The sequence below is a fragment of the Monodelphis domestica genome, chromosome 1 (genome assembly GCF_027887165.1).
Source record: "Monodelphis domestica isolate mMonDom1 chromosome 1, mMonDom1.pri, whole genome shotgun sequence".
Taxonomy (NCBI): domain Eukaryota; kingdom Metazoa; phylum Chordata; class Mammalia; order Didelphimorphia; family Didelphidae; genus Monodelphis; species Monodelphis domestica.
This window is the reverse complement of record NC_077227.1, coordinates 279510077-279533613: the sequence shown is the minus strand read 5'-3', so window position 1 is coordinate 279533613 and position 23537 is coordinate 279510077. Positions and strand designations below refer to the sequence as shown.

At 42.0% G+C, this 23537-nt stretch overlaps 1 protein-coding gene across 7 annotated transcripts in view; it reads left to right on the top strand.

Annotated features, from left to right (window-relative positions):
• Window positions 1–23537, top strand: part of TMEM229B (transmembrane protein 229B) — a 73317-nt gene that overhangs the window by 37383 nt on the left and 12397 nt on the right. For 5 of the 7 annotated variants that reach the window (XM_056810936.1, XM_007473071.3, XM_007473075.3 and 2 more), the window contains exon 2: window positions 14643–14827. The gene's annotated coding sequence lies outside the window, so the exon portion shown is untranslated. Of the gene's footprint in view, window positions 1–4417; window positions 4782–8693; window positions 9230–14642; window positions 14828–23537 lie in introns of those variants that run through there. The other 2 variants (XM_056810935.1, XM_007473072.3) reach the window with 2 other exon arrangements.

The following is a 23537-nucleotide window of genomic DNA, read 5'->3' as shown; positions in this document are numbered from 1 at the left end:
CAGGGAAAGGGACATAGTGAAGCTGATAGAGTGCTGGGCCTGGAGTCAGAAGGATTCATCTTCCTGAGTTTAAATCTGGCTTCTGCCATTTACTAGCTGTGTGGTCCTGGACAAGTCACATAACCCCGTTTGCCTCAGTTTACTCATCTGTAAAATGAGCTAAAGAAGAAAATGGCAAACCAAGAAAATCCCGAAAGGAGTCATAAAGCATCGGACAATTGAAAACTACTGACCAAGAGGGCTTACAGACCAACATAGGTGCTTCAATGGAAAGAACTGAGGTGGTTAGGTTAATAAGTTAATAAGAATGATGGGCTTGGAGTCAAGAAGACCTGAGTTCAAATCCAGCCTCTGACACTCATTGGTCATCATGACCAATGACTGACAACCTGGTCAAGTTAGTCAATTTCTATGAGCTTTAGTTTCATTATCTCCTTAAATGGAGATTAATAATTTCACTTGTTTCTCAGGATCATCATGAGGATGAAAACAGAAAATATTTTTAAAGCACTATGCAAATCTTAAAGCACTATAAAATATCTACTATTATCATAAGCAGAGGTAGCTGTGGCTCAGTGGTTAAGAGCACTGGGTCTAGAATTAGGAGACCTAGGTTCAAATCTGATCTCAGATACTTGCTAGCTGTGTGACTGTGGGCAAGTCATTTAACCTCTGATTGCCTGGCAAAGGGATCCACTGACTCTACTGGAGAAGGAAATGGCTCCAATATCCTTGCCAAGAAAACCCCAAAGAAATCTATAGTCTATGAAGAGTTGGACATGACCGAACAGCAAAAGTTATTATTAAAATGTGTTTTTAACCAAGTTTTTCCTAGCTTTTGTTAGTTATAAATTTTGTTTGTACATCTTCCCTCCCCCCCTTTTGGAGTAGTAAAATTGCATCTGAAGTTGGAAAACCTGGGTTCAAATACCAGCTTTGTCTCTTACTACCTCTATGATTTTGGGCAAAATCATTTCATTTATCTGTAAACTGAGGATGTTGGTCCAAAGAGGTCAAGATACTCTCCATTAGATATATATCATCTGTGAGCTCCTTTTACTCTGTGGCTTCCTAGTTTTTGTTTTTGTTTTATTTTGTTTTGGATTTTTTAGAGGGGGAATGGGAAGAGGAAAAAGAGGTAAGGGGAAAGTAAGAGAGAGGAAGGGCATCATAAGCTATTTCCCAAAGTCTTCCCAAAAATTCCCCTCTAGCTCTCAGACCCTAGGAGCTTAATAATGTTTGGTATTTCGTTATAGGTCAGATAAGAAAGAGAATCAATTATACAGCTTAGTTTACCATAAATAGTCCTAAATGGAAGAGAAGGATCATAGGATCTTAGATCTACAGCTGAAAAAAAGATCTTGGAGGTCATCTAATCTAAATCCTTCTTTTTACAGATGAGGAAACTGAGCCCCAGAAGGTCACACAGTAGGCAGCAGAGTCTTGGGTCCTTGGGTCCTCTTATTTCTGAATATTACTCTGTACTACATTCATTAAGGCAGAAAGAATTTTCCACCAGCAGTTGGCTGATTAAGTCTCTTAAGGAAATGATTTTGTCATGTGTGATAATTAGCTATCTACTCAACATGTAATAATTAAGAGAGTAACCCTTTATTATCTCCTCAACCTAAACCTGAGGTCAGCCCTTCACCCAGGCAAGAAGCACCTAAGCTGTCTCATGATGCTTAGGAATCTTTATAGGCTGCTGTGACCTTGCCTACTGACCTTAGCTCCTTCATCTCGTCTTTCACCTTTTCATGCAGTTAGAACGTCCAAGAAATTGGATTAGAAAAAACCGATTGTGCTTTCTATAACTTCCTGCTCTCATAAATAAAGAAAATGCTAAACCTTCATAGATCAGTATTATCTAGAGAGTATGTGGGACTATTCTGTCCACTATGGAGTTTTAGAAATTAAAAAAAATGTCATATTTGGTCAAACTAATGATCCTGCTAGGTCAGTATTTCTCCATTTTCTCTGTCTCTCTTTATCTTTCTCTCCCTATCTCTCTCTCTCTCTCTCTCCATCCCTTTCCTTCCCTCCCTCCCACTCGTCTCCCTCTCTCCCCCTTTTCCCTCCCCCCTTACAATGTTCAAAATCTCTTCCTGTCCCTTCCTCTGTCTCTCTCCCTCCTCTCCTCTCTGTCTCTCTCTTCCCCTTCCTCCCATCTCCACACTCCCTCACAATTTTCAGTCTCTCCCTGTTCCTCTCTGTCAGTATTTCTCTGGGTCACTCAGTTTGTAAATCTGTGTCTCTCCATCTCTTTCATTTTCTCCTTCCCTCTCTTCTCCCTCCCCCCCCCTTACAATTTTCAAAGCCTCTCCCTGTCCCTTCCTCTGTCCTGGTCTCTGTCTGTCTTTCTTTCCCCTCTTTTCTTCTCCCCACCTGTTCGCTTACAGTTTTCAAAGTCTCTTTCTATCCCTCTCTCTGTCTTTCTGAGAGCTGCATTTTGTGAATGATTTTGATGATTTTTCTCTTCTGGTCTCAATCCATATATCCTACCTTGTTCTTTCTCCTGAATCCCAGTTTTTGTTTTTGTTTTTTTGTTTTTTAAACCCTTACTTTCCATCTTGGAGTCAATACTGTGTATTGGCTCCAAGGCAGAAGAGAGGTAAGGGCTAGACAATGGGGGTCAAGTGACTTGCCCAGGGTCACACAGCTGGGAAGTGTCTGAGGCCAGATTTGAATCTAGGACCTCCCATCTCTAGGGCTGGCTCTCAATCCACCGAGCCACCCAGCTGCCCCCCTGAATCCCAGTTTTTAACTGCCTTATGGACTTGTTTCCCCCTGCATGTCCTACCAACATCAAATTCAACATAACCAAAAGCAAACTTATTTTCCTGTCCTAAAACCTGCCCCTCTGCCTTCTCCACTGCCTCAACTTATCAGCTCCTCAGTAACCTAGCCCCTCAACCTCAAGGTCATCCTTAGGCGTTCTCCATCTTTCACCCTCGACAGATCAGTTGCCACATCCTGTCAGCCCTACTCCAGCAATATTTCATGGGACAGTTTTCTTTTCTGTTCACATGACCACTGCCTGTTTCAACCCCACATTGCCTCATCCCCAGATAGTTTTAAAATGAACACTTTATGAATACCTTTTATTTAACCAATAATTTCTGAATATCCCCCCCATCTTATAACAAAGGAAAACGGAATTCATCAAAACCAGCCAACACAGCAACCATGTCTAGTGCCATATGTAATCCCCCACATTTCCTCATCTCTTTTTTGGTGGGCTAGGCATTTGTCATAGCTTCCTAATTTGTATTCCTGCAGCCAGTCCCTTCCTTATCTAGTCCTTTTTACAACTTATGAATTCATTTTCTTACGAGGAGGAGCATATTTAGATGATGACCCTACCTATCATCCAAAAATTTTAAACTATATCTAGTGTGTAGGCTTGTGCTATTCTATAGAACAGAATGACAATTGGCATTTCTAGAGCCTTTCAAGGATTGCAAAATGCTTTATATACATAATCTCATTTGACATTCAAAATAGTCTCCTTAGACAGTAGATCATCATCACACCACCATTAATAAGGCTTAGGTAACATACTAGATAGAGCCCTGGAGCTCATGAAGAGTGTCCTGAAGACACTCATCTTCCTGAATTGAAATCTGGCCTCAGATGTGTGTGTGTGACCCAGGCAAGTCATGTAACCTTGTTTGCCTCAGTTTCTTCATCTGCCACACAAATAGGAGAAGGAAATGACACACCACTCTAGTATCTTTACCAAGAAGACCCCAAATGGGATCATGAAGAATCAGACATGACTGAACAACAACAATAATACTCACATATTATCATCTTCATTTTACAAATGGAGAAATGGAGACCCAGATGTGTAGAGTTTGCCTGTGGCCCTGTAGTATAAGAGGTAAAATTTGAATTCAGGTCTTCCTGACTCCAATTTAGTCAGGGGACAGGAAGACCTGAATTCACATCCAGTCTCAGACACTTTGCTGACTGTGTTACCTTGTGTCTGTCTCAGTTTCCTCAGCTGTGAAATGAGGATTAATACTAGTGTTTACCTGGAGGGGTCATTGGGAAAATTAAATAAGATAATATAGTAATATTAATAACATGATATTATATATAAATAAATAATATAAAATAATAATAATGTGCTTAGCAGAGTGCCTGACATATAGTAGGAGCTTATTAAATACTTGTTTCCTTCTCTACCTTTTCCTGACTATACAATGTCTGAATCTTTCTATGTAATTGATATTTACAGTGTTAAGAAAAACTTTATAAATAGGGGGTAGCTAGGTGAGTCAGTGGATTGAGAGCCTTGCTGAAAGACCTGGGTTCAAATGTAGCAGTGACCCTGGGCAAGTCACTTAACCCTGTTTATCTAGCCCTGTCCTTCTATTCTTAGAGTTGTTACAAAGACAGGAAGGATTTCAAAAAGAAAAAAAAAAGAAACATTTAAAGTGTTTTCTTTTATTAATCTGTTCCCTTCAAGTCCAAGAAAGGATCTCCATGGTTTTATAGTCCACAGAAGAGATATGGGGAAGGAACACACACAGATATTTGATAGAGAGAGACGAGGAGTTTGAATGGATTCCCTCCAGGCCAGGGGCTGACTAGGAAGGACCGGCGAGTCCTGGGTCGGGGTGCCCGAAGTGGGCACTAGAAGCTCCACCCATGTGCAGGAAGGCTGGAGCAGGTATTTAAACCCGCCTTGTGCTGATCCTTACCCTGCTCACACCCACCCAAGCCTGGGCTGCAGCCGTGGGGAGCGGCGCCTCCGATTAAGGAGCCGGCAGCAGGTAAGGCTCTTGGAGCTGCCGGGCTGGAGCGCCCCTGCTTTCCTTTCCGTGCTCCTTGCTGTGGCAGGTGACCCTGGCTGCCGCTGCAGCTCTGGAGGGGGCAGTCGGGGGCCTGCGGGAGGGGTCTGGCCTTTCCCCTCCTAGTCTGCGGGCTCCGTGAGGTCCGGGAACGTTGGACAGCTGGGATATACTTCCGAGAGGAGGTCTGAGCTCTGATGACGGGTCCTGCTGATGGGACTTCGTGGCTGTTGATCTGCCCTCAGGCTAGCCGGCTCTGCGGTGGAAGGGTACCCAGATGCCTAAACCTGTTCAGAAAAATGAGGTTTAGATTGGACAGGGCCACAGCGGAGGGAGATGGAGTGCCGGGTCATTGTTTAAGTGATCCGCCACTGGGACTTCACATATACAATGGGTACATAATATTTACTACCTTCTCAATGAGTGGGAGAGGGAAAGGATTTGGAACTCAAAATATTTTTAATGGTAAAAACAAATAATAATGATTTAAAAAGGGAGAGAGAGGGAGAGAAAGAGAGAGCCTTTTTTTCTGGAGCATATGAAGGGCAGTATGTGACCTTTGTTTATTTAAGAAATCTTTGAAAGACAAAAGCCATTGAAAAGGTCCACTGAAGGAGGGAGAGAAAGAGACAGTGAGTGACTGAAACAGACAGAGCAAGAGGAAGAGAAACAGAGAGAAAGGGAGGGGGAAGGGAAAGAGAGGAAGGGAGAGAGAGAAAGAGGGAGGGAGAAAGAGAGAAAGACAGAGACAGAGCAAGAGGAAGAGAGAGGGAGAGAGAAAGGGAAAGAGAATGACAGAGACAGGAAGAGAGACAGAAAGAGGAAGGGAGGAAAAGAGAGAGAAAGGGAGAGAGAAAGACAGAAACAGACAGAGACAGGGAAAGGGAGGGGAAAGGGAAAGAGAGGAAGGGAGAGAGAGAAAGAGGGAGGGAGAAAGAGAGAAAGACAGAGACAGAGGAAGAGAGAGGGAGAGAGAGAGAAAGGGAAAGAGAGAATGACAGAGACAGGAAGAGAGACAGAAAGAGGAAGGGAGGAAAAGAGAGAGAAAGGGAGAGAGAAAGACAGAAACAGAGACAGAGAGAAAGGGAGGGGGAAGGGAAAGAGAGGAAGGGAGAGAGAGAAAGAGAGAGAGGGAGAAAGACAGAGACAGAGCAAGAGGAAGAGAGAGGGAGGGAGAGAGAGAGAAAGGGAAAGAGAATGACAGAGACAGGAAGAGAGACAGAAAGAGGAAGGGAGGAAAAGAGAGAGAAAGGGAGAGAGAAAGACAGAAACAGACAGAGACAGAGAGAAAGGGAGAGGGAAGGGAAAGAGGAAGGGAGAGAGAGAGAGAGAGAGGGAGAAAGACAGAGGAAGAGGGAGGGGGGAGAGAGAAAGAGAGAGAGAATGATAGATAGATAGATAGATAGATAGATAGATAGATAGATAGATAGATAGATAGATAGATAGATAGATAGATAGATAATGGATATGGATATGGATATGGATATGGATATGGATATCCAGGAGCCTTAAAGATTGAGTCTTGGGTTAGAGACAAAGACCTTACTGAGAAACATCACCCTCTCCATACTTTGTACATTACTTAATAAATCAAAGCCCCATTTTCCTGTTCCTCTTTTGCCTTCCTCGTTTCCCCAAGTAGATTTTTTCCATGTCCACAGAGACATTACTGACCTGGAATTACTAATCTGATGGTCTTCTCTCAGATCTCATTTTCTTGATGTCAATGTAACATTTGATGCAAGAGGTCCTGAGTTCAAATGTGGCCTCAGATACTTCCTAGCTATGTGTGACCCTAGGCAAGTCATGTAACCCTCACGTTTTTGTATTCTCTGAACCCATGGCTTTGGTAGCTACTCTCTTCCTACTGTCTGATCACTCTTTTTCATTATTTGTCTCTGATTCATCTTCTTCTCTCCCATTCACTAACTGTGGATGCCCCCAAGGCTCTGTCCTTACCCCTCTTCTCTCAGTATTCTAGCTTTCTTAGTGATCTTCTCTATTCTTTCCACTTCGCCTAGGTGGTGCAGTGGAGGCAGCTTAGATGGCACAATGGATAGAGTGCCCAGCCTGGAGTCAGGAAGACCTGAGTTCAGGTGTGGCCTAGACACTTAATAGCTTTGTGACCCTGCGCAAGTCACTTAGCCCTGTTTGCCTCAGTTTCCTCATCTGTAAAAAATGAGCTGAAGAATGAAATGGCAAACCACTCCTGTGTCTGGAAAAGATACTGGAAAAAAATCCCAAATGGGGGTCACAACAGGAATGAACATCATCTTTTTGCAAATAGCACCCAAATCTGCATAGCCAGCCTTATCTCTCCCTTGAGGTCCAGTTCTATACATTTATCTCCATTTAGATGCCCTGATAACCCCTTAAACTGAACAGGTCCAAAACTATACTCATCTTTGCCTCCTAAAAGTTGTTCCTTCTCCCAGCTTCCCTGTTTTCTGTTGATGGCACTACCAACTTCCCAGTAATGTGGATTGGAGACCTCAGGATCATCCTTGACTCTTTCCCCTTTTCTCCTTCCACGTCCAATTAGTTGCCCAGGCCCATCAGTTCTTGTATCATACTTCTATACCTACCAGGTCCATATAATTTTTTGCTTTATCATAGCCTCCTTGCAAGCTTCTCTACCACCAGACTGTCCTTTTTTTAACTGCCAAATGAGTCTTCCTCTCACAATTGTGAATACATCACTCCCCTACCCCAAAGTTTTCAGAAGCTCCCCATTGTTTTAAGAATAAAATAAGGGGGCAGCTGGGTAGCTCAGTGGATTGAGAGCCAGGCCTAGAGATGGGAGGTCCTAGGTTCAAATCTGGCCTCAGACACTTCCCAACTGTGTGACCCTGGGCAAGTCACTTGACCCCCATTGCCTAGCCCTTACCACTCTTCTGCCTTGGAGCCAATACACAGTATTGACTCCAAGACGGAAGGTAAGGGTTTAAAAAAAAAAAGAATAAAATAAAAGCTTCTATTGGTCCTTTTAAAGGCCCTCCACAAAGTTTAATCTATCTTTCTAAGACTTTCTAGACACTTTCACACTGATTATCTTCTTTTAGTCTGTGTTCTGATGATGCTGGAATACTAACCATTTTTTTCTGATCTTGTCATGTATTTTCTCATCTTTGTATTTGCTAAAGCTATCTCCTGTACCTGGAAGGTGCTCCTTGTTGAAATCTCTTCTGATCTGTTACCAGCTGAAAGTGCTTTCTTCCACCTAAAATTCTAATGACTCTTCTAGATCTTTCCTTTGCTTTTATCTCATTCTACTTTATATCACACTTATTTATAGGTAGTAAAATGGATAGAGCACTGGGTTTAGAGTCAGGAAGATCTGAGCTCAAATTTGATCTCAGTTAATTCCTTTTTTATTCTAGACAAGTCACTTAACCTTTGCTTGCCTCAGTTTCTTCAACTGTAAAATGGGGAGGGTAATATAGCATATACCTCCCAGGGTTGTAAGGATTAAACAAGATAATATTTGTAAAGCGCTTAGTATAGTGCCTGGCACACAATTGGCATGTAATAAATCCTTCCTTCCACTATTCAGTGCTTAGAGGGACAGCCAAGGTGTAGTGAATAAGACACCAAACTCAGAGCCAGAAAGACTTGACTTTGAGTATCTCCTCTGACAGATTAACTGGGTAACCCTAGAAAAGGGTAAAAATTGAACATCCAGCTGTCTCTAGCATAACAGACATCCTCAAAGAATTTGAGATTCAGAGGGATTAAGTGAGGTGTCCAGGGCCACCCAGCTGGTAAGTGGCAAAGGCAGGATTTGAACACAGACCCAGTATTCTAGCCACCAACTCAGCCCACACTATCATTCTCTCTTTAAGCATTCCACTATGTTTAACATGGTCTTTTTTTTTAAACCCTTACTTTCCATCTTAGAATTGATACTAAGACAAAAGAAGAGTAAGGACTAGGTAACTGGAGTTAGATGACTTGTTCTGGGTCACATACAGCTAGGAAGTGTCTGAGGTCAAATTTGAATCCAGTACCTCCCATCCCCAAGCCAGGATCTCTGCCAACTGAGTCCCCTACATGCCCCTTAACACAGCCTTAAACATAAAAATGGTGCCTGATAAATGTTTGTGGAATGGATTCTCTGTCAGCACCACCTCTCCTAGTAGGCAGACTGTTCCTGTGGGTGTGACTACAAATCCCAGAGGGCTTCACTGGCAGGATGTGGCCCCTCGGTTTCTGTTTCACATAGGCATTTCCTGGCTCTTGCAGCAGATGTGGCATGCCAGGGCCTCAAAAAATGGGGCAGTGCCAAAGGGAAGAACCTGCTTCTAAAGGGACAGCAAGAAGATAGGTGCTGGATGTAGATAGGAAATGCCTCAGGTGTGTGCCCAGGAGGATCTCCTGTTTCTTCCTTCCTAGTTCATAAAACAAAATCTACTCTCAGAATCAAGCTGGAGGTATGTATGGTCACGGGTCAAGGGTGGCAGAAAGTTACTGTTCAGAGATGGTTAGGGAGTAGATCCTGCTTACGGAAGAGGCAATGGTGGACAAAATGCTCATGGGATGACAGTAAAAGAGTGCAGAATAGGTCCTTTCCTGTATCCTCCCCAAAGGTCAAATATCTCAAGATGGATGACTTTTTTTTTTTGGCTTCATCCCACTGGACAGCTCTAAGACCATCTAATCAATCCAGACAATGTGTATTAAGCACCTTCGTTATACAGGGCAGCTGGAGATAAAATAAATAAAAAGAAAGACAGTTCCTTTCCCTCAAGGACCTCATCATCCAGAAGAGGAAGACGAGATACAAAAGGAGGCAGGAGAGCTAGGGCAGAAAGGAGACCAAGGGGTACTAGCTAGAGCAGCAAGTGCAGAATGGAGTGAGTAAAACCCTGGTTTCTTTCCTCTATAAAGGAAGGGATCAGGAAGTGTTTAGTATTCCACCCTCTAGCCTACTAGGCCATGTCCCCCGGACAGTTCCAAAACAATCCTAGGGCCATATTTATTGGTAGAGTGTAAGGGAGTGTAGAGAAGAGAGAAGTTATAAGAGAATTTACAAGGCATGCATGCAAGACAGAAAACTGAAGACAGAATCTGTCAGTCAAAATGAAGATTCCATTTGGAATGTGACTGGGAAGCAGTTAGAGCCAAGGCTGGACTGGGCTGAAGGAGGTTTTGGGGCTTTTGGCTTCTGACTGATAGTGATGGCTGAAGCTGAGGATTTTGCTGGCTGGCTGATTTGAAGACAGATGGAAGAAGAAAAGACAGTAGTCCTCATATTTCTCTGACTGACTCTGTTTCACAATAGTGACTGATTGCCATTTCCCTCAATATCCTCCTAACCAAGGCTCCCTGTAGAGAATAGGGATATCCCACTCCTCTTACCTTATCCTCCACCCTTGTCCTGTCTTCCCCAAATAAACCCTTACCTGAGAAAAGAGTATTTCCTCTGAAACCTCATAGCTCACAGAAGAAAGGGAGGAGGGGAAGCTGAAAGGCTTCTGAAGACGGGTAGGCAAACCTTGATCCATTAGTCATCTAGTATCAAATCAAAGATACATCCCTCAAGTATCTATCTATTACAAATTGGCACCTCTAAAAAGACTGAACCACAATCCTTAGAAACAGCAGAAAAGATAAGAAAAATTTTTAAGCAAATACTCTGTGGAGCTGTGGTGATGGCAGCCATTACTGGATTTGGGGTTTACAATATACTCTATAGCAAAATGATCCACATGATTTTTGATTCTCTGGATTATATTGGCAACAAAACCATGTTTATACTGCAGTTGCCATTTCAGACTGAACCTATACTCTGGCAGGTTTTGCCTCAAGTGTACATCATCTCTATAGCAGCTGTACAGACTCTGACCTATTTGAAAAATATCTTTAGATTTGTTACCCCCAAAAGGCAGAACAGATACTAGTGGTAGATAATAACCTAGAAAACATTATTAAGAACTTATTTGAGGAATTGATCAAGGAAAAAGGGCTAGATAAGATTAATAACAAGAACAATGGCCAGGCAGAGAGTGCACCCAAAGAAAAAGAGAGAAAGGCAAAGAAATTAAAGGTCAATGCTAAGGAAAATGAAAGTAACGAGGACAATAAGTCTGATAGTGAACCAGAAAAAATTTGTCCACTAAAGGAGGTCACCAAGCTTTCAAGTACAGCTGGTGTATTACAATCTAAAGTGCACAGACAAAGTTTACATCTCAGGAACTTGAATCCCTGAAAAGACATTTTCCAAAATTCATAGAGCAACCTTTTAAGAAGCAGAAAGAACTGAAATGTACTTTCAGGATCTTTGACCCAGACTTTGAAGATGTAGAGTTCCTCCTGTCTGAACTATTTAGTCCCCATGAGCAATGCCAATTCCTTACAAAAACCAGAGCAGATATCAACTTAACTAGTTGGCCCATAGAGGAGCAAAGGGAAGATCCAGATTTTGCTAGGAGCAACAGGATACCTGGAAGCCTGTAGCCCTCTCTCTGTATTTTTCTCTCTCTACCTCTCCATTTCCTTCTCTTACTTCCCTTCAATTGTCTCTCTCCCCCACCCTTCTCCCTCTGGGTTCTCCCTGTCTCTGTATTGTGAAGGATTAAAAATTAAGAAACTCCCTCTAACATAAAAATTCTTCTCTTAAAGAGACAGAGTGAGATTAAGAAAACTCCTTTTCACAGTGTCCTCTAGTATCCATGTTGGCAAACCCAGGGCACATGTGCCAGAGGAGACTGTTCCCCTAACCCTCTCCATGTACACCTGAGGACATTTCTCAGATCACCTGTACCTCTGCCCAGCATGCCAATGGGATCACTTTTTCCTCTGTCTGGGGTAAAGGGATGGCTTACCTGCAGTGTGAGGGTTGCCATTAGGGCACTAGGTCCCTCAAAAGTTTGCCATCACTGCTATAGTTTGTAGTTATACATTGTGATAGATCACCCAGTCTAATGCCCCTCGTTCTAATAAGAAAGACCAGAAGGCTCTTGAGCAGTGCTGGAAATAGCACAGGAATTCCTGTTAAGGAAAGGGTTAAAAATCAGACATGGCGCTTCCTTTTTTTTTTTTAATTACCTTTTTCCCAAGTTGAAGCCAGGGAAATAAGGACAGCAAGTGTTGGGGCATGGAGTGACTCCTCTACAGTCCACTGGGTTCCCCATTCCTGCAAAGCCCTTGCATTTGGGATGGGGGCCAACTTTGCAAAGAGACTGTTCCTGGCTCTATATGTAGCCATGCTTTAGAGAAGCAGCTGGTATGTAAGACTTTTTTGGTCCATGTGGAGCCTGAACCTGCAATTTTGGTCTCATGAGTACAGTCCTGAAACCCAGGGATTTTCAAACCTTTCTGAGTGAAGTCAATAAACATTTACTAAACTCTTACTATATGCCAGAAACGGCTACGTGCTGGGGATATTTAAAAAGGCTAAAATAGTCCCTGCCTTCAAGGAGCTCACAATCTAATGGGGAAGACAACATGTAAACAACTATGAACAGACAAGATGAATACTAGATAAATTAAAGATAATCGAAGATCACAAGGAAATGGAGGAGTCATGGAAGTTTTGTATTATTATTATTTTTTTAAGAACGCTGACCTTCTGTCTTTGAATCGAACCTGCATATTGGTTCCAAGGCAGAAGAGTGGTACCACTCTTCTGGGCTAGACAATGGGGGTTAAGTGACTTGCCCAGGGTCACACAACTAGGAAGTGTCTGAGGTTATATTTGAACCTAGAACCTCCTGTCTCTAGGCCTGGCTCTCAATCCACTGAGCTACCCAGATGCCCCTTTTGTATTACTTATTAAATAAAACAAACCACTTAAATTTAAATAATTGAAATTTATATATTATTATATACTGTTACGTATATATTTGTTTATATTTATTTTATTGTATATTATATTTTATTTTATATCATTTAAATATTATCTTACCTAATTTAAAATACTTTTAAAAAACCAAACAATATTACCTTCATCAAGTAGTGGCATAAATATAAATGGCAAAAGTTGAAGTGTGAAGGGTTGGGGCCTTTTATTTCACTGATGTAGGAAATTCAAATAAGATAGTATTTTATAAATGATATAGGTACACATAATAAACAGTTAATTAATGGTTCCAAGGACAACTTGGTGGCATAGTGGATAGAGTCAAGATAATCTGGGTTCAAATGTGATCTCAGACACTTCCTACCTGTGACTCTGGGCAAGTCACTTAACCCTGTTTGCTTGGCCCCTGCCCTTCTGGCTTAGAGTTGTTACTAAGTCAGAAAAGTAATAGTTTTGGGGGGGAAATTTTTTTTAATGTTTTTTTTTCACTCCTTGGTGTAGAAGATCCTTCTGTGAAAGCAAAATGGCAACTAATCTATATTTTGCAATCTTAGAAAGTTATCTGGGGGCAAGGAGAGAGAGATTAAGTGACTTTTCCCTGCTCATATGTGTGAGAACGAGGATCAGAACCATAGTCTTTCTGTCTAAGATCCTGTATCCACTATGCCAGGCTGCACCTTATAAGACAAATGATAATAAAGCAAATTTATATATTCCCATTTTTAGCCAATAATAGCTCATGTTAAGAAAAGTGAGGCTAAAAAAATAAACAAACAGGGTGGTAAGGTTAAAAGTGTAGGTCATGGAGACTGTAATGCAATTTCTTAACTTCCTTTTGATGGTGTTCTTTCCCTAGTTTCCTGTGAAGACAAATATAAAACATTCTCCATTATAGTTGGCAACACTGACTGCTTGCTTTCGGTCAAGACCTCTGATAGTACTTGGGCTTAGGCATAAATGCAAGGAGAAAATGAGACTATAATTGGGAGATTCATTTATTTCTCAGACATGATCAAGTTTCTCTTGCTGTCTCTAGGAAGTGTCTGTAGCAAGAGACGCTATTACATGCTGAGGATAGAGAGATTAATAATAATAATAACATCTGGCATTTACATAGCACTTTAAGATTTGCAAAGCATTTTACAAATATTATCTCATTTGACCATTACAACCCTGGGAGATGGATGCTATTATCATCTCCATTTTGCAGTTGAGGAAACAGAGGCAGATGGAGGTTAAGTAACTTGTCCAGTGTCAAAGAGCTAGTAAATGTCCAACTTTGGATTTGAACTCGGGACTTCCTGACTTCAGCACTGTACCCAGTGTGCAGCATAGCTGCCTAACACACCTAAAATACAGTGCTTATTCTTTTATGTCATGGAGGGTTCTTGACCTGGGGTTAAGAAAAATTTTTGTTTACGTAATTGTTTTCCCTTGTAGGTTTGTGTATTTTAATTTAAGCATTTAAAAACTTCAACAGACTGCCAATGAGGTCCAGGACACATAAAAATATATATATATATATATATATATATATATATATATATATATATATATATATTAAGAACCCTTGCTCTAGTTGCTTATGGTCTAGTAGGCAAGATGAGATAGGGACACAGAGACAGAAGACAGAAGAGAAAGAGACTATATTTAGAGATAATCTCCTCATTTGAACTTAAAATAATTGTGCAAAAGCCTGTAAAGACTAACTGCTTGGGAAATACCAATGGAACTTTGGCATGTTTCTGTGGAATCTTAGGGCTCTGTCTATGGAATACTTAGAAAAGTCTTGTCCTAACCTCTCTGACCTCACTGGCAACCAAACAACAGAACAGGGTGAGGGAAAGGAGACCGAGAAGTTCCAGGGAAGAGGTCTTATTAAAGACAGGAAAGCTGAGGAGTCTGGAATATATTGGGAGTTTGCATCCCTGTCTTTTCATTTGGCCACCCAGCTTGGAACTAACAAGAATTTTAACTCTGGGGTTCAAAGGGGCAAAGAATGATTTAATAGGTAAATGGGGTCTCCTCTTTTGTCTTCAAAGATACATGGAGCCCACACACCTGCAGCGACCCAGGAACTTCTGAACCCTGGGGCTGATGCTTGCCCCTTCTTCTGAGGATGGCACCACACCCCAGTTTCCCACTAGGAAGAAGATTGACCTTCCAAGACACTCCTGGACTGTGATCCTGATGTCTCTTTTGTGTGGAGCATTCAAGTGTATGATAAGTGAGTATGAGTAAGGCTCTGTTGAGGTCTCTGTCACCACCTTGTCCCTAATACTCTTAGACATTGTCATTTGAGCTCCCTAATTGGAATCAGCCACAGGAGTTGGAAGTTCTGAGTTCTAGTTCTGATTCTACCACCCACAAGACCAGTGCATGTTGAATAAGGGATCCTTATACATCTTTCACCTCAGAGCTTGGGAAGCAGTTGGGCCTGGGCTAAAATGGGAGTTTTCTAAGTTCAGAAATGGGTAGTTTTAGGGATCTCAAACCAAATCAAGCACCTGGCTATAGCCTTGAGAAGACCCAAAGGTAAAGATTTCCACTTGTAGGTGGGAGCTTGAAACCAAGTTTCAAAATCTTAGTTACCACTTAACCTGGGCCATTTATAATCAAATTCGTCTCTGTAGGATCTCTCAGGAAGCAGAGGTGTTTTTGGTAACTGGAGGGATGTGTGAGGGTGCTAGATGTCAGGAAATGGTTCTTTTTTTTTTTTGGTCATTTCCAAACACTATTCATTGGAAACAAAGATCATTTTCTTTTCTTCCCTCCCCCTCCCCTCCCATCACCTCTCCCATAGCCCACTCGTGATTCCATTGGGTATCACATGTGTTCTTGATTCAAATCCATTTCCATGTTGTTGGTATTTGCATTAGAGTGTTCAGGAAATGGTTCTTTATACCTGAGTAACTCTGGAAAGGGATCACTTTCTTGTACTTAGATCTTTTTTTTTTTTAACTCTTACTTTCCATCTTAGAATCAATACTATTTATTGGTCCTAAGACCGAAGAATGGAAGGGCTAGGCAATGGGGCTTAAATGACTTGCTCAGGGTCACACAGCTAGGAAGTATCTGAGGACAGCTTTGAACCCAGGACCAGGTCTCTAGACTAGGCTCTCTATCCACTTTGCACATAGCATCTTATGGGCATCCTATCCCTGAGGCAGAGACAACAAATGAGATGTTCGTAACACTTTTTTCATTAAAAATATTCTCTAGGCTGGGTCAGGACCCATAGCTGTTTTCCAGACTGTTCACATCAAAGGCTCTGATAGAAATATTTCATTCCATAAAGCATGATATGACCATGATTTTTGTGTCTTAAAGTAGAACAAGTAAAATGGGACAAAAAGAAATAGACCCATTATATACTTCCATCCATCGATTGCAAGAATGACTCCAGCCCTCTGCTTTTTTTTGGTGGTTTGGGGTGGCCCCCAAGAGCCAAACACAGCCACGAAGGCCTTTTGTTCAGTAGTTGGCTCGGTTTAGTCCATGATTCCCCCTAATAACCTCCTCTCCCACGCTGCTACCAGATTTAGAATGTTTCTAGGCAGGCTTGCCATCCTGTCTGCCCCTTGGCAACCCGAAAAGCAGCCCACCCTGTCTTTCCTGGGTTATCATCAGCTGATGATACAAACTGTCCGAGTTTGCCTGCAATATTCTGTGAGGTGGGAGTGTGTCCTGGTGTGTGGGCTCTTGAATGCATATGCTCTTAGCCACCTGTTAGGATGTGTGTGTTAATGTTTGGCAGGGAGGAGGAAAGGGTAGAGTGTATTCAGCTCACATAGACCTGTGTATATTTAGCACACATAGTCCTGAACTTAAGGAGCTTTGTTCCCGGAGGAAACTCATTTGAAATCTACAAAAATTTAACCTCCAGGAGAAACAGAAACATCTTTGAAAAACTTAGTTCTATGTCTCAGAAATGCAGATATTACCCCTCTTGCTTCCTTGATCCCCTCCCCAGCCCACCTCCCAACAAGAAGCTCTTGGAAACAGGAAATTAACCCACAGGTGAAAGGCACTCAGTAATCCTGATTCCCTGAATTAGGGGTAAGAGACTAACAGTGAAACAGAGGGTGGAGCAATTTTCCTATAATCCTTAAGAATGACAGCCTCATTGGAGGGCTGCTCCACTCTTCATGGCACCCCGACCATGAATCACATGGCTGCTACAGATGGGCTGCCTCAGGAGGTAGTGAGTTCCCCTTCACTGGAAGTTTTCAGGCAAAGACTAGAAGACACTTGCTGGGTGGATTGTAGAGGGAAAAGACAGCTACTGAAGGCCTGTTTTGTAATTCTCTGATTCCAGGGCAGCTGGGTGGCTCAGTGGATAGAAAGCCAGACCTAGGGATAGGAGGTCCTGGATTCAAATTTAGCCTCAGATATTTCCTAGCTTCTTTTTTGCCTAGTCTTTACCACTCTTCTACCTTGGAACCAACACTTAGTATTGATTCTAAGATAGAAGACTTTTTTGTGACCAAGATGACTATATGTATTTTCTTCTTGTCTAACATAAATGGCCAGACACACTCCCTGTGCTTGTTCAAGTTTTAGAAACCATAGGGGAAATTCAGATAAGTTCTTGCTTCTCAGATCAAGAAGCCACAGTCTTCCTCTGGCATCTTACCCCATTATACTGCCAGACCATGTCCATACAAAGAAACTCCACCCTGTGTTCTCTGAAGCTCTCTCTTCTAACTTTCTCTCTGTGATCTCCACCTGGAAAAACTGTATACATCCAGAAACATAGAATTGTGGTGACTTTGGTGTCTCAGGATAGAGAGGGGAAAAGCTAAAAGAATGAGAGGTAATTGAAGATCTTGCTGACCTCAGATGAATGAACAGAAGTAAAAAATATCATCCTTCCTTCTCTCTCTCTTTTTCTTTAACCCTTACCTTGGGGGAGAGGGGGGAGTGGTAAGGGCTAGACAATGGGGGTTAAGTAATTGGCTCAGGGTCACCCAGCTAGGAAGTATCTGAGACTAGATTTGAACCCAGAACCTCCTATCTCAAGACCTGGCTCTCTAGCCACCTAGCTGTGCCCGCACACACACACCTTTCTCTTTTTAAAACAAGATAGTCCTGATTGTTAGGAGAAATTCCCCATGAGTGATGTGATAGTAATGCTCCAGCCTCTTGGGGGAAGAGAGGGAACAGAGAGACAACCAGACCTATCATGAATTGAGAGTTTTTGTTGAAAGAGAGGAAGAGTATTTCTCCCTGATTTCCGCCTTCTATGACTGTGGACTTCTGGCTCCTCCCAGTCAATTGCCCTGTCCCAGCTCCACTCACCTAGGATCTAGGTGATGTAATAACCTAGCAAATGCCAGGAATAGGCACCAAGTGAGAGAACTCAAGGACAGGAAGCTCCTTAGTATAACCACTCTCCTCCCTTCAACTATTAATTTCCTGTGCTTGAGAGGCCATAATTCACCTGACCATCCCAAGTCATTTTGGACTCTAAGCCCTTTCTTGGAACTCCATGCTTCTGTTCCATGTCATCTGAGAGGTCTTTGAGTTTGAACATTGTTCCCTGAAGCAAACACACCATACCCAAGGCACCCTTCTTTTTCTTCTTGTACCCTCCAGCTCCCTCCACTTTGTGTTTGTCATTTTTCTTGGAGCCCAGATACTGCAGAGTTCTCAGAATAAATGTCTCTTTTGGAAGAATTTATCCCATTGGGGTCAAACTGGGTAGAGGGCTAAGAGCAGGCCTTTGGAGGCTTGGTAAACTCTGACACAGAGAGTGAATGGGCTCACAATAGCTCAGAGTTCAACCACAATTCATATGATTATTAACAGGGAAATTGGGTTCTTAAAATCTCAAACAAATCTTGGCTTTCTCCTCACCCACTACCCCCATTCCCTACTCTAGCCAGAAGCCCTATGCCTGTGATTGTGAGCCTATGGCACATGTGCCAGAAATGGCACACTTAGCATCCTCTTTGGGCACACACCCCAAGCTCTCAGTGCCCCAAAAACCCAGTGAGCACTCCTGCAGTACAGAGTTCAACAGAATTCCAAACTAGAAAGTCAGAGGAAGGAGCAGCTGGTCTGTTCCCCTCTTCCTCTCCCCAGCAAGAGTTAGTAAGCAGGTCTCTTCAAGACAATATCCCTTGAAGGAAAATACTGCCTCACCCCATTCAGAATACAGTGGCCTCCTAATTACCTTTGGCCCAAATGAGACAGAAACAACTTATGTCTTTACTATCAGAAGCACCAGTGTCTTTACTTATACAAAGTATTTTAGGGTTTTAGAATGTGTCTTTTGAGTTTGTACTTTTAAAATGTTCAAAACTGTAATCTAGTGATTTAGGAATGGGTTTTATGAACCTCAGAGGAGGCTAATAGCCTCTTCAGCTCCCTTCCTCAGTTTCTTTCATGAGCAACCTTTGCATTCTTCTTCCTCCTCACTCCTTACTAACCCAGCCTGTTCAATTTGCATTCAAAGGGTGCCTGCCTGAGGGAGAACAAGTGGGCTAGAAGCTCTGGAAAATGCAATAGTGACTTGTCCATTTCCCAATCAGCCCTGCATCCAGATTAAAACTTCAACCCTTGACCATTTGCTAAAAAGGTTAATTTGGAGGATACTCCCTTCTTGAAGGCTGGAATGTGATGGGCTGAATGTGTCGGGATGTTGTCATTTAACCTGAGGATTATATTTTCCTCTAAATAAGGGGTTTTCCTATAAACTGGGGATTTTTTGCTTTTTTTTCTAGGTTTGAGGGTATCATAGCTTATATAACTTGCCCCTTACCTCTCCCTCTCCCCAAGCCTGACTACATCACCCACTCCCCTGCCCAGCAGTGTTTTCTCTTTCCCCTGGGTGGAGTAAGAGGGGGAAGCAGTGTGAGCCCTGCACTCAATGTGGGGAGGGGCACAGAATGGTGGGGTCAGGGCCTGGCACTCCATCTCTAAAAAGGTTGCCCATCATTGCACTGTGCTATCCCAGATGATAGTGATACTATTTTAGTCGTCTCTTCTTGATCTTCAACCCTCTGACTTTAGCCTAGTCTTGAAACCTCTCCTACCTCCCACCACCTCAGAGATAAGGATGCATTTTCTAATGAGCCTTGGCTGGCCTTGCTTCCTTCCTTCTTTCGTACTTTCCTTCTAACCTTCCTTCCTTTCTTTCTTTCTCTCCCTCTCTGTCTTATCACTCTCCTTCCTTCCTTCCTTTCTTTCTCTCCCTCTCTGTCTTATTATTCTCCTCTTTCCTTCCTTCTTTCCTACCTTCCCCACTTCTTTCCCTCCTTCCTTCCTACCTTTCTTTCTCTCTCCCTGTCTTATCACTCCTTTTTTCTTTCCTTCCTTCCTTCCCTTCCTTCCTTTCTAACTTTCTTTCTCTCCCTCTTATCACTCTCCTTTTTCCTTCCTTCCTTTTTTCTTTCCTTCCTTCCTCCCTTCCTTTCTATTTTCCTGTACTCTATAGTTCTTTTTTCCTTTAGAAGTTTCTGACCTGATCCCAACCCAATACTGATCTTAAAAGGGAAGCAACCCTCAGAAGGCTTTGAAGTTTCATATTTCTGTCTCATCCACACTTGGTTCACCTCCATGAAGTTGGAAAAAGAATGGGGATAAGAAGCTATTATTTTTAACCCTTACCTTTCATCTTAGAATTAATACTATGTATTCATCCTAAGGCAGAAGAGTTAAGTGACTTGCCCAGGGTGACATGGCTCTGAGGTGTCTGAGGACAAATTTGAACCCAGGACCTCCTGTCTTTAGGCTCTCAATCCACTGTACTTCCTAGCTGCCTCAGATAAGCAGCAATTCTTGACTGGGAAGAGGTGATTTTTTTCTTTCTTTTTCTTTCTTTTTTTTTTAAACCCTTACCTTCTGTCTTGGAGTCAATACTGGGTGTTGGCTCCAAGGCAGAAGAGTGTCTAAGGCAATGGGGGTCAAGTGACTTGCCCAGGGTCACACAGCTGGGAAGTGTCTGAGGCCTGATTTGAACCTAGGACCTCCCATCTCTAGGCCTGGCCCTCAATCCACTGAGCTACCCAGCTGCCCCCTATTTTTTTTTTCTAAGATGAAGTGAGGGTATAGTTTTTAGCTAAATAATGAAGTATCCTACATAGCACTTAGCATCTGGCATCTAGTCCATTAAGAGTTCCTAGACCAGGTCCCCCATGCTGAAAGTGCTAAATGTGTCAGTTCCCTTAAAATGAGAAGCAAAAACCCATTTTCATTTTGAGGATCCCAGGCCCATACCCTATTGTTTAGACAGTTGAAAAGTATAAGGTCATAGATGAATATAAATGCAGCTGAAGCCCAGTGGGAATTTGAGGACCTTTATTTGTTCGACTATTGGTTTCATACTCTATCTAGGAGTTTTATACTTGGAGAAGGGAGGAAATAAAAATCTCTTCTCTTTCCCAAACCATTTTCTTTTTCTTTTTAAAGGATCATTACCTTCTGTCTTAGAATCAATAATGTTTATTGGTTCCAAAGGAGAAAAGCTGTGAGGGCTAAGCAGTGGGGTCTACATAGCTAGGAAGTGTCTGAGGTCAAATTTGAACCCAAGACTATTTCTAAACCTGGCTCTCTATCCACTTAGCCACCTGGCTGCTCCCCTACTGATATATTTTTTAACTTGCAAAAGAGAAAGGCAAAAACAAAGGGGTTGAAACTCCATCTGCTCCCTATCTGCCCCTTCTGCTTCCCCCCCCCCAGTTTTCTTAACCTTCCTTCAATAATTTAGCCTCCAGGACCATTCCTCCTGCCTGGTGCTCTGGGGACCTTCCAGTATCTTGATTTTTTTTTTTAAGCTGTTCCATTTTGTAATTTCCATTCTCTTTTCTTGCACTGCCTAAGAAATCACTTTTCCAGGCTGGGGAAACCATTTCTAGCATAGTTGTCCTGGTCTCTTGACCTTGTATCCCTTCAATTATGTTTCACAGGAGGCAAATTCTTCCTGTTAACTTCTTTTTCCTTGTTGGTTTATCCAATACCAGAAATCGAATGATCAAATTACAGGATCCTCATTTCTCTCCAGGCCAGCTTAAGGGACCAGTCTGCCTCTTCTTAAGACTAACTCTAAAAAGAACTTGTAAGAGCCTTCCCCATTGAATGAAGCTTTTCCTCACAATTATTCAAGTGCCAGAAAATCACATTTGTTCTTCTCTGTAGTGTTTTCTTTCCTCTACTAGTATGGGACCAGTTTCTTTACTCAGTAAAGAAACATTTATTAAGTGTTAAGATATGCCAATACAAATACAAAAGTAAGAATACTCTTCAAGAAAGTCACAATAGAATAGAAGATATCACCTATTTCTGGGTGTCGGACTGAGGCAGACGATGTGGGCTGCTAGGCTTCAGGGGAAAGGTGGCCTAAAAGGCTAGAGGCTTGCTCAAGAAGACCAAATCCACATCAACTAGAATCTCTGATAAAATAAGTGACTCCAAGTGCTACCTTATGATTTTGTTGGCTTCAGCTTCAGAGATGCAAGTTATTCCTAGATGAGCCTTGGGCAACTTTAGCTTAAGGAAAGGGATATAATAGATGATATTGATATAATAATATATGATATATTTTATAGAATAAATATCATATATAATTTATGTATTATATATACATTATATTTTATATAATATAAATCAAGTGCAATAATATAATATATAAATAGTATAAAATAATATAATAATATATAGATATATTATGTATATATTTGATATAATAATAATAACTAATATTTATATAGCACATTAGGGCTTTCAAAGTGGTACAAATATTATCTCATTTTATCCTTACAACAATCCTGAGGGATCAGTCAACCAGTAAGCATTTAATAAGAGCCTACTGTATGCCAGGCACTATGGGAAGGAATACAAGGAAAGGTTTAAAAGGGGGGGGAGGACGTGGCTCAGTGGACAGAGAACCAAGCCTAGAGATGGGAGATCCTGCATTCAGATGTGTCCTCAGACACTTCCTATCTGTGTGACCCTGGGCAAGTCACTTACCCCCCCCTCCCCTTACCTAGCCCTTACCTCTCTTCTACCTCAGAACCAATAAGATTCTTAGGCAGAAGGTAAAGACTTTAAAAAATAAACAGACAAACAGAAAACAGCCTTTAGGCCATAGGACTAGAATTATATAACCAGTATGTTTCAGAAGAAAATACTAGAACCCAGGTTTTCCTGATTCTGAAACCAAATCTCTGTATGCCACGTTACTTCTCCGCCAGACCATTTTAGATGAAATTATCTGGTTATCCCCAACTAGAACAAATTACAAATATCATCTACATTTTTTGTGAGGGACTGGGGGGGGGGCATTATAAATTGAATTAAGAATTGAGCATGGAATAAAAAAAAAACTGGTTCCGATCTAGCCCCTGACACATCCTAGCTCTGTGACATGGGGAAGATTATTATACAACCCCTATGTCTTAGGCAACTCCCTGAGACTTATCCTCTAAATGATAGATGAGCTGTCCATCTGGGATCTGTATAGGAATCAAGAATTGTCCCCCTGAGAACTCCCCCATATGCATGAAGTATTCCAAGTATTTACAGTGTGCCCATCACTGAACTCTGTACATAGGAGATGTTTATTAATTATGTGTTTAATTGAGTTGAGCTCCGAGGAGGCAGAAGTCATTATAGGCAGGACTAGGAAGATTTCCAGGACGTTAATGGGGCTTGAAGATGGAGAGGAACTGGGGGCGGGGGGGGGGGGGTTACAGCTATAGTTACCAAAATGACATCATTTTTGTTTTTGGTCAGGATCTGTGATTTCATCACTGTTGGAAATTTCCATCATGCAAACTTCCTTCACTGTTAAAGGTTAACAACTTCTCTGCAATTTGTGATTTTAGAGACTAGCCTTGGGAAACTGAATCACTGTGTCAGCAGTATATTGCAAGGTGCATCTGGGTGGATGGCTCAGTGGATTGAGAGCCAGGGAGGTCCTGGGTTCAACTCTG